The sequence below is a fragment of the Triticum aestivum genome, chromosome 4D (genome assembly GCF_018294505.1).
Source record: "Triticum aestivum cultivar Chinese Spring chromosome 4D, IWGSC CS RefSeq v2.1, whole genome shotgun sequence".
NCBI classification, from domain to species: domain Eukaryota; kingdom Viridiplantae; phylum Streptophyta; class Magnoliopsida; order Poales; family Poaceae; genus Triticum; species Triticum aestivum.
The window spans coordinates 81630300-81647351 of NC_057805.1; positions in this window are offsets into that span (position 1 = coordinate 81630300).

Consider the following 17052-nt stretch of genomic DNA (forward strand, 5'->3'; position numbering starts at 1 on the left):
ACTTGCGAAGGAAATGTAAGAAATATTTGCGTGCCGGAGAGCGGTTGAGCTGCTGAGTGCGGCTTGTCCTGGCCTTCGCCGGAGTGTTTAATTGAGCTCTGGACGAGCCGGGCTATCCTTCCGCGAAGTAGTTCGGAGTCCCTTGACGGTGCCCGGGAGCCTGGACGTCGACTCGTGGTTCGGCTGCAAGGTGCTGCTCGTTGCTTCTGCTGCTAAGGCAGTGGTGTACTTGTTGGTGCCGAGGGAAGGTTCGGCCTTGCCATTAACCGTGATGACGCCGTGTGGACCGGGCATCTTGAGCTTACGGTAGGCATAATGTGGCACTGCGTTGAATCGAGCGAACGCAGTTCGTCCGAGCAGTGCCTGATAATCACTGCGGAAAGGGACGATTTCGAAGATTAACTCTTCGGTACGGTAATTTTATGGTGATCCTAAGACTACCTCAATGGCACTGGAGCCTGTACAGCTGGCTTCCACACCTGGTATAATGCCTCTGAAAGTGGCTTTAGTAGGTTTGATCACCGAATGATTGATGCCCATCTTGCGCACTGTGTCCTGGTAAAGCAGATTTAGACTGCTGCCTCCGTCCATAAGGACTCGAGTGAGGTGGAACCCGTCAATTATTGGGTCGAGAACTAGTGCGGCTGGATTGCCCTGATTGGCGTTAACCAGATGATCCATGCGGTTGAAGGTGACCGGCCCTAGTTTATATTGTGGGACGACTAGTTCCGTTAAGTCGGCATCCCTAAGGGTGCATATCCGGTCCGAGTTGGGATTTTGGGTGGTATTTACCACATTCACCGATTGAATATGCGGGGGAAATTTCTTTTGCCCTCCTGTGTTCGGTGATCTGGGCTCTTCGTCGCCATCATCGTTCTGAGACCCCCCATCTCCGTTTTTGGCGCGTGCCCTGACGGCTTGTTTGAAGACCCAGCATTCTCTGTTGGTATGGGTGGCTGGCGTTCCTGGGGTGCCATAAATTTGGCATTGGCGATCGAGTATGCGGTCCAGACTGGATGGACCCGAATTGTTATTTTTGGGTGGCCCGTTCCGCTGACCGGACTTTGAGCCCCTAAACCCGGCATTAACTACCGTATTTTCGGCGTTTTCACCATATTTGCGGCGCTTGTATTTGTTGCGTCGTGGTTTGCCGTTGCTATCCCTGGCCTCTGATGTGCCGGGTTTGCTTGATGTATTGTTACTACGAGCCAACCAGCTATCTTCGCCCGCGCAAAAGCGGGTCATAAGTGTCGTGAGGGCTGCCATGGATTTTGGCTTCTCTGGTCCGAGGTGCCGGGCGAGCCACTCATCACGGATGTTATGCTTAGATGCCGCTAAGGCCTCTGCATCCGGACAGTCAACAATTTGGTTCTTCTTCGTTAGGAACCTGGTCCAGAATTTCCTGCGGATTCCCCTGGCTGCTGAGTTATATGACTTAAATCGTCGGCATCCGGCGGTCGTACATAAGTGCCTTGGAAATTGTCCAGGAATGCACCTGCCAGGCTCTCCCAGCTTCCGATGGAATTTTCCGGCAAGCTATTGAGCCAATGCCGAGCTGGCCCTTTGAGTTTTAGCGGGAGATACTTGATGGCATGTAGATCATCCCCGCGTGCCATGTGAATGTGGAGGAAGAAGTCTTCTATCCATACCACGGGGTCTGTAGTACCATCATATGATTCGATGTTTACGGGTTAAAAACCTTCTAGGAATTCGTGATTCATTACTTCATTAGTGAAGCATAGGGGGTGTGCGGCGCCTCTGTGCCGGGCTATATCACGACGCAGTTCATACGAGTCTTGTCTGCTGTATTCGGCCCGCCGGATTTGCTTTTAGTATGTCCGGCGTGACGGTCATCGTCCCGCGTTGGCCGTTGGGGCGTGCCCCGTTGATCCCTAGATCGATCTTGCATGTTTTTCTTTGTTTTCCAATGCGTGTCGCAGGTCCCGCGTGTTGCCCCGGGCCTTGGTATTTTTGTTTGAATGGCAGCGGGGTCCGGGCTGGACTTCGGGCTGATATGCCTCTCTGTCTCGGCCACGAGGTGGCCGATCAGCCGCATCATACGCTGGTGATATAGGTTTCAATGCTTCCTCCTCGAGTTGGGGTAGCAACCTGCGCTTTGGGTAACTCTTGTTTGGGCGCTCGAGTTCGTATTCCTCGGCTGCCAGGACTTCAGTCCATCTATCCGCTAGCAGATCTTGATCAGCTCGAAGCTGTTGTTGCTTTTTCTTCAGGCTGTTTGCTGTGGCTATAAGCCAGCGCTTGAAGCGCTCCTGCTCGACGGGATCCTCAGGCACGATAAATTCTTCATCGCTGAGGCTCACCTCGTCTTCGGAGAGAGGCATGTAATTGTCATCCTCTGATTCTCCGTCTGCTGCCTGTTCCGGAGGCCTAGCTTGTTCCCGCTCGAGGTCTGGCTGGAGGGGATTATCGTCGTCTTCGGCACTATCCGGAGCGTTATTGTCTCTTGTGCCGGTATCGCTACTTTTGCTATGGCGGGACTTAGAGCGGCGCCGCTGACGTCGGTGCTTGGATTGCTTCTTGGAGGGATTATCCTCCGTTGTCTTATCGCCATCACCTTCTTCAGGGGTGTCCACCATGTATATATCATATGATGAGGTGGCAGTCCAGCGCCCTGTGGGCGGTGGTTTTTGTTCGTCTCCTGCATCATCGTCCGTACCGTCGATGTCTTCGGAGCCGAAGTCGAACATGTCGGTTAAATCGTCGACAGTGGCTACTAAGTGGGTGGTGGGTGGGGAGCGAATTTCTTCGTCGTCCGCATCCCATTCTAGCCAGACATAGTTCGGCCAAGGGTCTCCTGACAGGGAGAGAGATTTCAACGAGTTCAGCATGTCGCCAAAAGGCGAGTGCTGAAAGATATCCGCGGAGGTAAACTCCATGATCGGTGCCCAATCGGATTCGATAGGCACGGACGCAGGCGGTCCGGAGCCCGTGGCCGAGGACGAATCCAAGTGTCCGGCAACACGTGTCTCGTAGAGGTGGAGTCAGTATTCGGCTTTATCGCCACTGAGTGTGCGGCCTCCGTGGCAGATCTCGGGTAGGGGGTCCCGAACTGTGCGTCTAAGGCGGATGGTAACAGGAGGCGGGGGACACGATGTTTACCCAGGTTCGGGCCCTCTCGATGGAGGTAATACCCTACTTCCTGCTTGATTGATCTTGATGATATGAGTATTACAAGAGTTGATCTACCACGAGATCGTAGAGGCTAAACCCTAGAAGCTAGCCTATGGTATGATTGTTGTTCTTCTACGGACTAAACCCTCCGGTTTATATAGACACCAGAGGGGGGCTAGGGTTACACAGAGTCGGTTACAAGGGAGGAGATCTACATATCCGTATTGCCAAGCTTGCCTTCCACGCCAAGGAGAGTCCCATCCGGACACGTGTCGAAGTCTTCAATCTTGTATCTTCATAGTCCAATAGTCCGGCCAAAGGATATAGTCTGGCTGTCCGAGGACCCCCTAATCCAGGACTCCCTCACCTACGGGGAGGTGAGTCGACCTCTTCTTCATCACTCGGGTCGTCGCTCTCCTCGTCCTCCTCTCCGTCAGGGTGCCACTCGCCGCTCTCGCCTCCACTCGCCCCCCCTCTGGATCCTGCTCCTGCTCCCCGTTGGGCATTGAGTACATCTCAGTAAGGACCTGAGAGACAACAAGTGAAACAAAAATCAGTCGGTTGACAACAAGCAGTTACATGATAAATCAAGAAAACACTCGACAATTCAGAGTTGGACCTTGTCTGTTTCGTACGAGTTGTCGAGTGGAGGGACTCTCCTGGACCCCCTGGGATTATCTTTGTTGCCAGTGATACCCCTCAACCACTTCTCCACCGTATCCTCGTCGACCTCTTCTGGGTGGATCCGAGTGGAATCATCAATGCCCGAATACATCCACATCGGATGGTCACGAGTGTCGGTGTCAAAACTGGTGGATCTCGGGTAGGGGGTCCCGAACTGTGCGTCTAAGGTGGATGGTAACAGGAGGGGGGGACACAATGTTTACCCAGGTTCGGGCCCTCTCGATGGAGGTAATACCCTACTTCCTGCTTGATTGATCTTGATGATATGAGTATTACAAGAGTTGAGCTACCACGAGATCATAGAGGCTAAACCCTAGAAGCTAGCCTATGGTATGATTGTTGTTGTCCTATGGACTAAACCCTCCGGTTTATATAGACACCGGAGGGGGCTAGGGTTACACAGAGTCGGTTACAAGGGAGGAGATCTACATATCCGTATTGCCAAGCTTGCCTTCCACGCCAAGGAAAGTCTCATCCGGACACGGGACGAAGTCTTCAATCTTGTATCTTCATAGTTCAACAGTCCGGCCAAAGGATATAGTCCGGCTGTCCGAGGACCCCCTAATCCAGGACTCCCTCAGTAGCCCCTGAACCAGGCTTCAATGACGATGAGTCTGGCACGCAGATTGTCTTCGGCATTGCAAGGCGGTCTCCTCCTCCGAATACTCCATAGAAGATTTTGAACACAACGATAGTGTCTGGCTCTGCAAAACAAATTCCACATACCACCGTAGAGAGAATAACATTTCCACAAATCTAATCTGCTGACAACTTTTCATAACGTGACATCACACCATGGCCTGATCATTATTCGAACCGTTTTTCTCAATCAGCCTGCCACTGCACGTTTTGCGAGGCGATTTTATTGGCACGTCTTGTCGAAGCAGAGATCGTGTCCCCCTTATTACGGGATTCTCATCAATATGGATGTGGGTAACCCAATCATGCCCATTGGTATGACTCCTCGATTTTAGGCAAGTCCCAAACGGCCACGAGGAGGACGCTTGATATTCACCCTCTTTATAAAGAGGCCAAGGCCTGTCCTTTTTCTTCTCGTACTCGATCGAATCCTTCCCCCGCCTCGAGTTTCAACACCCAAGGCTCAGGTCAGGCGCTTCGGAACTTCAACCATGTCCGGATCCAACCTTCAAGGTTGGTGGATGCCCTCCTCTATCACAGAGGAAGACATCAAGAAGCTAAGAGAGGCTAGGTACTTGACCGCCGAAATCTCGCACAGGCTACCTGCTCGAGGGCAGGTCATTCCTACTCCCGAACCCGGTGAGAGCGTCGTATTAATCTCTCACTTCCTCCGAGGGCTAGGCCTTGTGCTAGATCCCTTTGTTAGGGGGCTCATGTTCTATTACGGGCTGGATTTCCATGACCTGGCCCCGGATTCCATCCTTCACATCTCGTCGTTCATCGTCGTGTGTGAAGCCTTCCTCCGCATTACCCCACACTTCGGCTTATGGCTCAAGACCTTCAATGTGAAGCCGAAGATGATTGACGGGCGACATGTAGAGTGCGGAGGTGCCGTAATAAGCAAAGGCGCCAATGTTCCATGGCCAAAGGGTTCCTTCCCGGAGGTGTCCAGTTTATGGCAACGGGAGTGGTTTTATATCACAGCTCCCCGGGGTACCAAGTGGGTAGACGCCCCTGCCTTTCGCTCGGGCCCCCCGCCACAACTGACATCATGGATCAACAAAGAGCTGGACTGGGGGCCAGTAAATGATGTGCCGATTTTGCAGAGTCGCATTCGAGATCTCCTCGAGAGAGATGTCAGCCTGGTCACGGTAATGCAAGTCATGCTAGTTCGTCGCGTCCCACCTTGCAAACGTCGACCCCTCTGTATGTGGGAGTTCAACCCGGAAGGACCGCGAGCTATTCAGCACTTCCTCGGCATGACGCTCGAAGAGATGTACAAATTGTTCTTAGGACCAGAAATAAGGTGTCCGGACACCACCGAGGATGCGGGTCTGAGCTGCAATCATCCGGATACCCAAGTAAGTAGTGCCGTGGCTGAACACGTTGTCTTTTAATTTATCACAACATCATTCTGAAAAGTCGCCTTTTGACCAAGACTGCATAAAAAAGGTGAAGATAATCAGGTGTCCGGCCCCCCTTCCCGAGGGCTCACCGGATCCTGTACTAGCCAGGATGCTTGAGCTTGCGCCTTATCAAACGCCATCAAGGGAAGGTAAAGGGAGGAACAAAGAGGCCGAGAGCGAGCCTCACTTACTATTCATCCAAACCGGGGGAATCAGTGCCTCCTCGAAGGAGGATAACCGGGGGAAGAATCTAAAATTCCCTCTCCCCAGGGAAGGAAGAGGATCGCCTCTGAAGACTTGGAAGTAATGGTCTCCAAGCGAGGGAAGAATCCTTTGTCGGAGGGTCCTACCCCGGAGGGTACCCTTGCCACACAGTGCCCGCAAGGGGATCAGCCCTCCACCGAGCTGTAAGTAAACAAAGAGTACTTAATAGTAAAAATATCCTGCTTTACTTCTGAGGACAATAACCGAAGCATATATCTTGTAGTTTGGATCGTAGCCCTTCTCGACAGATCGTCTTCGGGGGATCTTCTTCCGGAGATGATGGAGAGCGAAACACCTCCCCATGCCTCCCCGCCTCATGAGGCGGGCGACCCTGAGGTGTCGTCATGGAGGATTTCTCCTGATCCGCCAAGGCCAGAGGGTAATCCTTCGGCCACCCAAAGTCCGGAGTATTCGGCTCCTAAGGAGAGCAACAGAAAGAGGCCGAGACCGTCCGGTGCATGACCCGACGCACTGAAGGATCTTCTGGAGCAAGCGGCTATCTGAGAAGCGCATCGGACGCTAATGGGTACGGTGGTTGAGAGGATTTCATCCGCCGAAAGCGGGCTGCTTGAAGCTTTTATGAGCCTGCTGAGAGGCTTTGAGGTACGCAAAGTAGTATATGTTTTTGATGGTACCGCACACGCTAGGTGTGCCATATGCAGATAGTAGCCCCTGAGACTCTGGTTGCTGTCGAAAACGGCAGCAAACAGAGGATCATAGTCCCAGGTAATAATCATGCCGCCTTCATGTGCAGGTGGCGGAAGGTCCGGTGGCTAGCCGGACTGGTGAGTTTGCCGAGCTGAAGCGGCAACTTGATGCGGCAGATGCCGACATCGTGCTTGTAAACAAGCGGCTCGACGAGGCACAGGGTATGTGATTTCTCCGGTGATCAACACATAGTAAGAGGAGCATGATGCTAGTATCTTTAATATGTTGTGACTGCAGATGGGGCTGCCGCCGTGGAGACCCTTCGGGCGGAACTTGCCCGTGCCAAGGAACAAGCCAGGAAGAGTGATGCGGCCGCTCTAAAGGCAGTCGAAGAGCTGAGAGCCGAACAGGTTGCGCATTGCCAAAGCAAGGATAAAATAGCCAAGATGGTTGTTGAATTGAAGGATGCCGCCGACCGTTACGAGCTTCTTGAAAAGGAAAATCGAACGAAGATGAAAGACCTGGAGAAGGCCATGGTAGCGGCCAAGGACGCCCGCTCTAAAATCAGAGCGGCGAAGGAGGAGCTGTGTCAAGCCGGGGATATTGCGGCTGGGAAGCCCTTTTTGTTGCAGACGAAGTTCGGAGATCCTAAGTATGCCCCTCTTGATCAACTATGGAGTTCTGCAGACGCATACGTGGATTTGGCAGCGAGTGCTGCTGATGCGGCCGAGTATTTCAAAGATCAAAAAGATCGTGAAGTGGAAAAGCTGTTCTGGTCACAGTTCAATGTTCTAGTGCGTCCGCTGCTGTTGAATGAGCGAATGGCCGAGTGGGCCGAGCTCCATAGGTTGTCCGGGCTTGATATGAGGTCTATTGTGGATCATCTGTGGCCGGAAGGGCCAAGGCCGAATATTTAGTTTAGTGCAATAGTTCCTTGGTGTTGTGCCGCGCGTCGACGCTATAAAGAGGTCGGCGTGCATAGAGGGTGCGTGGATGGCTCTTGCCCGTGTCAAGACATACTGGGCAGAGATGGAGGCCACCGCTATTGCAACCCAGAGTTTGGCCGTGGGCCGAGTATTGGCCGAGCACTACTTTGAAGAAGTCCTTGAAGGCGCTCGTTTAATAGAGGCTCAGTGCTCGAAGAATATTATGTTCTAGTGACATGTATTCCCATTGTAAGAACAATGTTTATTAAATTATAAAGGCTGCGTTTATACTTTTGCCTGAAAGTATTATGATGCCTCATGTGCGGCCGTTTATGTATATATGTATATAACCTGAAAGTTTGCAGACGTCGGCTTCAGCCCCCATGCATATAATGCGGGGGTGTTCGCAAAAAACGCATATTCACACTTGATCCAACGTCTTGGTCCATTAAGGAGGTGATAGCGCAGCGAACGAGGCAATCGGACTATATTGCTTTAACACTTTCACTTAGCCATAGGAGTTTGACAGTGGGACTACTATATAGCCCTTGGTACCTCCGCGCTCATCCGAATACGGGGCGCGTACATACATGACCGGGAAACGGCCCTTCGTTAATGCGGATGAATCCTGAAGATTCCGCTAAGTCATCGAGTGGTTGACCAGTCTCGCGCTTTGTCATGACAGTCAGTTTTCGGCTTTCTCTACTGAGGTGCTCATCCGGATGAACCAGGGCACAATCGCAGTAGTTCTCCCGGTGCCACCTTAGCCGATAGAGCGGAACGTAAGGTAGCAAAACACGGGAGCCGGGCAAACCCAACATTTGACCGAAGAAATGATTCGGAGCTGATGCATATAAGGCCAAACTCGCGACGCCGAACACACCCTAAGGTATTCGGTCTTTATAACATATGCCGGGCTGAGCAATGCCCTTGATAATGAACCCCGAGTGTCCAGGTATGTGTAATGTTCTGACGTGGCGAAATGCCAATAACGTCAGCATCCTTCTCGGTTGTACTGAGTATCCGGAGGATGTGAACAACAAGAGACAGTAAAAAAGGTTTACACAGGGTCTTAATCTAAAAATAAACCTTTGAGCGGGTCCCTGCTGCACGTCTGCGCCTGTGTCTCCGTTGTGCCATATCCTGGAACGGTATAGCATGATGGTTGTCTGTAAGTGAGAAGAACTTAGGTGAAAGTTGTCGTGCGAAAAATTGGTTATTCTCGATAAACCATGAAAATTCAAGATAAGTAAAGTTGAGCCGAACTAGCCCTGTTTACACGCGGGAAGCCCCTAGTACCGCCTATGAGGGTAAATCCATCAAACCAATCTTAGGTATATCTAAGCTGTTACAGCTAGTGATGTGCCGGACTCGTCTAGCCGTGTCCGCGGTCTTGACGACCGATCGTTTATTCTGGTTGGAGAGGTTGTTTAGTGTTCGGCTGCTAAAGCCGCCACACGTTCTTCCGCGCATAAGGAACGCTCAATATTTCCGCTAATTGTGATGATGCCACGTGGACCGGCATCTTAAGCTTAAGGGAAGCGTAATGCGGTACTGCATTAAAACGAGCAAAAGCTGCTCTTCCGAGTAGTGCTTGATAGCCACTTCGGAATGGAGCGATGTCGAAGATTAACTTTTCGCTTCGGAAGTTGTCGGGAGAACCGAACACAACCTCTAGTACTAGAGAGCCCGTGCAGCGGGCCTCTGGGCCTGGTATTACTCCCTTAAAGGTAGTATTACTGTGGCTGATTCTTGTCGAGTCTATCCCCATTTTGCGGACTGTGTTCTGATATATCATATTAAGACTACTGCCGCCGTCCATAAGGACTCGTGTGAGATGGTATCTGTTTATTATTGGGTCTAACATCAAGGCAGCCAATCCTCGATGCTGGATATTTGTCAGGTGATCCCTGCGATCAAAAGTGATCGGGCAGGCCGACCAGGGGTTGAAGTTAGGGGTGACGGGCTCTACGGCATGTGTGTCTCGGAGTGCATGTTTGCTTCTCCTCTTCGTCACGTGAATCATGTTCACTGTTTTGACCTCTGGTGGGAATTTTTTCTGTCCCCCAGTGCTTTGATGTCGAGGTTCGTCCTTGTCTTCACTTGGTGTCTCCCTCCCCTTGTGTTCGGCGTTTACCTTACCGGCCTGCTTGAAGACCCAACATTCTCTGTGGGTGTGATTTGCGGGTTTATCGGGGGTGCCATGAATCTGACATAATTTGTCTAGAATCTTGTTTAGGCTTGACGGTCCATCTCTGCTGCCTTTGAAAGGCTTTTTCCGCTGACCCGGTCGAGAGCCCCTGAATCCGGCGTTTACCGCCGTGTTGTCTGGGCTGTCTTCGTTATTTCGACGCTTGCTTTTACTGCGTCGTGGTTTTCCATTGTCGTCCCTGACTTCAGATGTGCCTGGGTCGCTGGTGCTACTACGGGCTAGCCAGCTATCTTCGCCCGTGCAAAAGCGGGTCATTAGGCTTGTCAGAGCTGCCATTGTTCTCGGTTTTTCTTGGCCGAGATGTCTGGCAAGCCATTCGTCTCGGACGCTGTGTTTGAAAGCTGCTAAGGCTTCGGCGTTCGGGCAGTCGACGATTTGGTTCTTCTTAGTGAGAAATCTGTTCCAAAGCTTTCGGGCTGACTCTCCGGGCTGTTGAATTATGTGACTTAAATCGTCTGATCCGGAGGTCGGACATAGGTCCCTTGAAAATTAGCCCTAAAGGCATCCTCAAGCTCCTCCCAGCTTCCAATTGAGTTTTTGGGGAGGCTCTTCAGCCAGTGCCGAGCTGGTCCTTTCAGCTTGAGGGGCAAGTACTTGATGGCGTGGAGATTGTCTCCGTGAGCCATATGGATATGGAGGATAAAGTCCTCAATCCAGACCCCAGGGTCTGTGGTTCCGTCGTACGCCTCTATGTTCACGGGTTTGAATCCTTCTGGAAATTCATGGTCCAGCACCTCATGGGTGAAACATAGGGGGTGTGCGGCACCCCTGTACTTGGGTGTGTCGTGGCGTTCTGACGGTTGTAGTGTTCGGTTTTGGTTGTGCGCTGGAGCGCGTTTCCTTGATCCATAGATGGATCTGGTCGCGCCGGTCTTCTGATGCAAGTCCTCACGTGAAGCGTGTGCTGACTTATGTACGGCCTTGTTAGCCGCTCTATCGCGGCCACAAGGTGGTTGATCCAACCGGTCGGCCGTTTTATTTTTCGGCTGTGTGGGCTCTAAGGCCTCATCATCAAATTCAGGCAACAATTTGCGCTTTGGATAGCTCTTTGTGTGGTAACTACCACCATACTTATCTTCATTGTCGAGCACTTTGTTCCATCTACTATTGAGCGTATTCTGCGCGGCCTTAAGCCTTTGCTTCTGCTTCTTCAGACTCCTCGCGGTGGCAATAAGCCTTCTGCGGAGGTTCTCTTGTTCCAAGTGCCTTTCCGGGATGATGTGTGCATCTTCGTCCGGACTGTTTTCCTCTCCGGAGGGAGGTTGATGAGCTTTATCCTCGGCGTCGCCGTGTTCGGACAGCGGATCCGTACTATGTTCGCCGTTTGCTGGTTCATCCTACTCTGCCGCTGGGTCAATGTGGTCGTCGTTTCCACTGGAGTCGACTGGGGTGTTATTTTCTCTTGCGCTGTTATCGCTGTTTTTGCCGAGGAGGGATTTAGAGCGGCGCCTACGCCGACGCTTTGTTTGCTTCTCGAGGGAGCTATCCTTCGCTGCCTCCTTCCGTTCCTCGTCATTGTTTTCTTTGGGTGTATCCACCATGTATATGTCATGTGATGAAGTGGCTATCCAGCGCCTGTGGGCGATGGTTCCTGTTCCTCTCATGCATCGTCATCCAGGCCATCGATGTCTTCGGAGTCGAAGTCGAGCATGTCGGTTAAATCATCGACAGTGGCTACTAAGTGGGTGGTGGGTGGGGCACGGATTTCTTCGTCGTCCGCATCCCATTCTAGCCAGACATAGTTCGGCCAAGGGTCTCCCGACAGAGAGAGAGAGACTTCAACGAGTTTAGTACATCGCCAAAAGGCGAGTGCTGAAAGATATCCGCGGAGGTAAACTCCATGATCGGTGCCCAATCGGATTTGATGGGCACGGACACAAGCGGCTCGGAGTCCATGGCCGGGGACGAATCCAACGGTTCGGCAACACGGGTCTCGTCGGAGGTAAGGTCAGTATTCGGCGCTATCACCACTGAGTCCGCGGCCTCCGTGGTGGGGTCCGTCCACCCGTCCACCGATGGCGCAATTTGTTCCGGATTGAGGGCCGGAGTAGTTGCAGGCGTGATCTCCCGAACACAGTCCGACAGTAGAGCTAAATCATGTTCGTCGTGATTGTGCAGCGCACCTGACATGGGCTCGAATCTGTCAAAGATCAAGTCTCCGCGGATGTCGGCAGTATAGTTCAAGTTTACAAACCAGACCTGATGGCCAGGGGCGTAGCTATCGATCTGCTCCAGATGGCCAAGCGACTTAGCCCGCAGTACGAAGCCACCGAATACGAAGATCTGTCCGGGGAGGAAAACCTCACCCTGGATCGCATCATTTCCATCGAGTTGTCCGATGATCGAAGGAGCCATCAAGCCTTACGGTGACGGCACTGTGGAACTCTCCATGAAAGCACCAATGTCGGTGTCAAAACCGGCGGATCTCGGGTAGGGGGTCCCGAACTGTGCGTCTAAGGCGGATGGTAACAGGAGGCGGGGGACACAATGTTTACCGAGGTTCGGGCCCTCTCGATGGAGGTAATACCCTACTTCCTGCTTGATTGATCTTGATGATATGAGTATTACAAGAGTTGATCTACCACGAGATCATAGAGGCTAAACCCTAGAAGCTAGCCTATGGTATGATTGTTGTTGTCCTACGGACTAAACCCTCCGGTTTATATAGACACCGGAGGGGTCTAGGGTTACACAGAGTCGGTTACAAGGGAGGAGATCTACATATCCGTATTGCCAAGCTTGCCTTCCACGCTAAGGAAAGTCCCATCTGGACACGGGACGAAGTCTTCAATCTTGTATCTTCATAGTTCAACAGTCCGGCCAAAGGATATAGTCCGGCTGTCCGAGGACCCCCTAATCCAGGACTCCCTCAACGAGCTTGAAGCGGCTGAATGCGGCGTCTGAGGAAGACCTCTAACAGATCCATGCCGGTCACGCCATCACGGACGAGCTGGACCACTCGCTCGACCAGCACCTTCACCTCCGCTTTCTCCTCCGGGGTCACTCTCAAGGCGGAGGGCTTCTCTACTCGAGCCATGGAAAAGGGGGGAAGTCCAGTCGAGTGACCTGGAGTCGGCTGGTCTTTGCAGTAGAACCAGGTCGACTGCCACCCTCGGACTGTCTCGGGAAGGATCATGGCTGGGAAAGAGCTTTTACCCCTCATCTAAATCCCAAGACCCCCACACATCTGGATCACTTGCGCCTTTTCATCACTCGGATTGGCCTTCTTGACTGACTAAGAGCGACACGTGAAAATGTGCTTGAAGAGGCCCCAGTGTGGTCGACAACCCAAGAAATTCTTGCACATGGACACGAAGGCAGCAAGGTACACGATAGTGTTGGGGGAAAAGTGGTGGAGTTGTGCTCCAAAGAAATTCAAGAAAGCTCGGAAGAAAGGATGAGGAGGCAAAGAAAACCCGCGGTCGACGTGAGTGGCGAGGAGAACGCACTCACCCTCCTGCAGTTGCGGCTCGGTCTCGCCCTCCGGGAGCCGCGCGGATCCATGGGGGATCAATCCCCCTCGGCCAGATCGTCGATGTCGAACTGACGAATCATCGACTGGATCCAATCGCCCTGGATCCAGTCGCGCGGCAAGCCAGACCTCGACGAAGATCCGCCGCGGCTGGACTTCTTCCCCTTCGCCGTCGCCTTCTTCGCGCGCTCCAAGGCCACAGTCTTCTCCTTCCCCATTGCAGCGGGTGGAGCTCGAGCAAAGTGGCAGTGCTGGGAGCAGAAGTAGATGCGGTGGAGATAAGGGAGAAGAAAGAGAAAGAATGGGAACGCACTGTGCAAAAATCCCCGTCCGACGCCTTATATGAGGTCGTTTCCGAGTGGCTGACTCGTGGGCCCAAATGATCCTATCAAATCCCGCAATAGTCGCGCGCGCGATACGTGGCGAAAAAGGTAGTGCAGAAATCGAGGCGGCCCTGCCTAATCGAACCGGATTACTACGGCCTCCTCCGCTCCACGCGCTTCCCAAAATTCAAATCCCACGAAATCCGCGAGCAGCAGAGCAACTTGTCAGATGAGAGATTTTTTCCATATCAACACTCGAGGCTTAGCGATAAAAGTTCACTCGACGAAACCAAGAATGGATCAAGGCGACTGAAAAAGAAGTTGGAGTCATTGTGTTGATTCATTGGACCAGGCAAGACACTTCCGAAGCGTAAAAATTGAGTCGGAAGTATTCTCAACTCCTTCTCCACTCGAACCCTGAACCATTCGGGGGCTAATGATGAAGCTATGTACCTAGGGTAGGGCCATAGGCCTGACCTAGACACCCTCCCCTAGGACATCACCCTAGAGTCAGAAGTATTCAAAGGATAACAGCATCCACTTGACCAGAAGCATTCCACTCGGAAGATTCGATGTCACTCGACCGTAACAGAAACCACTCGACAGACAGAAGATCCAAAGTCACTCTGCACAGCAACGGTCGGGCGTTACTCGTAGACTTAATGATCATTTATATCACTTTATTATGGATGTTACCTGTAACGCTCCCTCTTTATGTACATTGAACTCCTTGTAATGTGGGCTGGCTGGGGTCCTGGCGCACTCTATATAAGCCACCCCCCTCCACTGGCACAAAGGTTCTCACCCCTTGTAACACACACACACGCATAATTCAGTCGACCGCCTCCGGGCTCCGAGACGTAGGGCTATTACTTCCTCTGAGAAGGGCCTGAACTCGTAAAACTCGTGTGTACAACTTCGCCATAGCTAGGATCTTGCCTCCTAATACCTACCCCCCATTCTACTGTCAGTATTAGATCCACCACAATCCCTACTCCGGAGCCCGGCGAGAGGGTGGTGTTCATCCCCCACTTCCTCCGCGGACTCGGATTCGCCCTCCACCCCCATGTTCTACTACGGGCTGGATTTTCATGATCTGGCCCCAAATTCGTTCCTCCACATCTCGGCGTTCATCATCGTGTGTGAGGCCTTCCTCCGCATCCCTCTACACTTCGGCTTATGGCTCAAGATCTTTAACGTGAAGCCGAAGGTGGTCGACGGGCAACACGCGGACTGTGGTGGTGCCATGGTGAGCAAGCTCCCCAAAGTCAATTGGCCAAAGGGAGTCTTTGTGGACACCGTCAAGATATGGCAACAGGAATGGTTCTATATCACGGAACCCCGAGGCTCCAAGTGGGCAGCCGCTCCAGCCTTTAGATCCGGACCCCCGCTGAGGCTCACATCCTGGACCGACAAGGGTCCAGACTGGGGGTCGGTCCCCGAGGTGTTGCTGCTGCAGAAATGCGTCCAGAGCATGATAGCGATGGACATTACCCTCGCTAAGGTAATCCAAGTGATGCTGATTCTCCGAGCACTTCCTTGCCAGCGGCGGCCCCTCAAGATGTGGGAGTTCAATCCGGAAGGGCCGTGGACCCTACAACGGTTCTATGGCACAACGCATAAGGGGATCTGGAAGTTGCTTTTTAAGAAGCAGAAAATGTGGCCAAAGTCATCAGACGACACTGGCCTCGACTGCAACCATCCGGCCTCTGAGGTAAATTCCTAAACCTCCGAACACCAATAGGTTAGTTGCTCCGAAGGAGAAGTATTTGAGTAGTCCATCCCCAAACAGGTCTGGATCAAGAAGGCGGAGCAGATTTGGTGTCCGGCTCTGCTCCCCGAAGACCCAGCCAATCCTTTGCTAATGAGGATGCTGGTCCCGGCGCCATACCAGGCGCCGGTAAAGAAGGACAAGAAGAAGAAGAAGAAGAAGAAGAAGAAGAAGAAGAAAGAGGAGGGCACTTCGGACGCAATGTCCGGAGAAACAGATGCCCAGTCCTCTCCCGAGGGCGACGACGGCAACGAGGAGGAGGAGGAAGAAGAAGATCCCCCCCGCAAGGGCAAGAAGAGGGCGGCCTCCGAAGACCTGGAGGCCGAAGCCTCCAAGAGGGACAAAATTACCCTCCTCGATGACTCAGAGTCAGACGCTGAGGCCATCCCGAAGCATCGTCACTGGACCAAGCCCCAAGCCGACTCGTAAGTAGCCAGGGATTCTTCACACTCATCCAATTTCAATGAACTATGATGATAACTCTAAGTTCTATTTTTAGTTGGGCCCGTAATCTCCCCCAGCTATCCTCATCCTCGGTGGATCTGCCGCCAGAGATGATGGAGAGCGAGTCACCTCTCCTAGCTTCCTCGCCGCCTAGGGCGGAGGACCCCTAGGTGTCGTCCCATAGGCCCTCCCTGAGCCTTGAAGAGACATGGGGGGGGCGACTTAACGGCGCCTGAGGGCAACACCTCGGCTGCCGAAGGATTGAGGGGTACGTCCCCCACGAAGACCGGCGACGGGGGCCCCGGTCAATCCGACCCCCAGCCGCATACTACTCTGGAGACCCACAAGGCTCCGGAGTCTAATGAGCGACCCCCTGAGGGAGAGGGGGAAGCGACGACCTTTGCTAATCTGGAGGCGCCGAGTACCATGGCGAACATACTGCAAAGTGCATCCGTCCTGGATGAGCACCGCATCCTGATGGGTACGGTGGCTGAGAAGATTCAGTCCGCCAAGTGCGGGCTGAACGAAGCCTTTTCCAGCCCGCTGGCAGGCTTCGAGGTATGCAATGTAATAAATTTTTTAATCATTTTTATGAGAAATATGCCCGTATATAGATAGTAGCCCCTGAGACTCTATTTGGTTCTTTGAAAGAAAAGCGAGAAGAGGATCAATAATCAGTTGTCAGGTGGTAACATACTGTCTATGTGAATTAACACAGGCTTCTCTGTTAGCAACGTCTGCCCAGTCAGCGGAAGTTTCCGAACTCAAACGAAAACTGGAACGAGCCGATGAGGACCTAGTCCTTGTCAACACGCGGCTCGACCAGGCGCAAGGTATAAGATACATCTTACTATATGCATGTTTATGTTCGTGTTTTGTGGAAGTTCAAGAGCTGCAATGCGCGTATTTGTACAGATGGCGCTGCCGTGGTGGAGACCCTCAGGGGTGAGCTTGCCCAAGCCATGGAGCAAGCAAGGGTAAGCAAGGCAGTGATAACCCACAAGTATAGGGGATCAATTGTAGCCTCTTTCGATAAGTAAGAGTGTCGAACCCAACGAGGAGCTAAAGGTAGAACAAATATTCCCTCAAGTTCTATCGACCACCGATACAACTCTACGCACGCTTAACGTT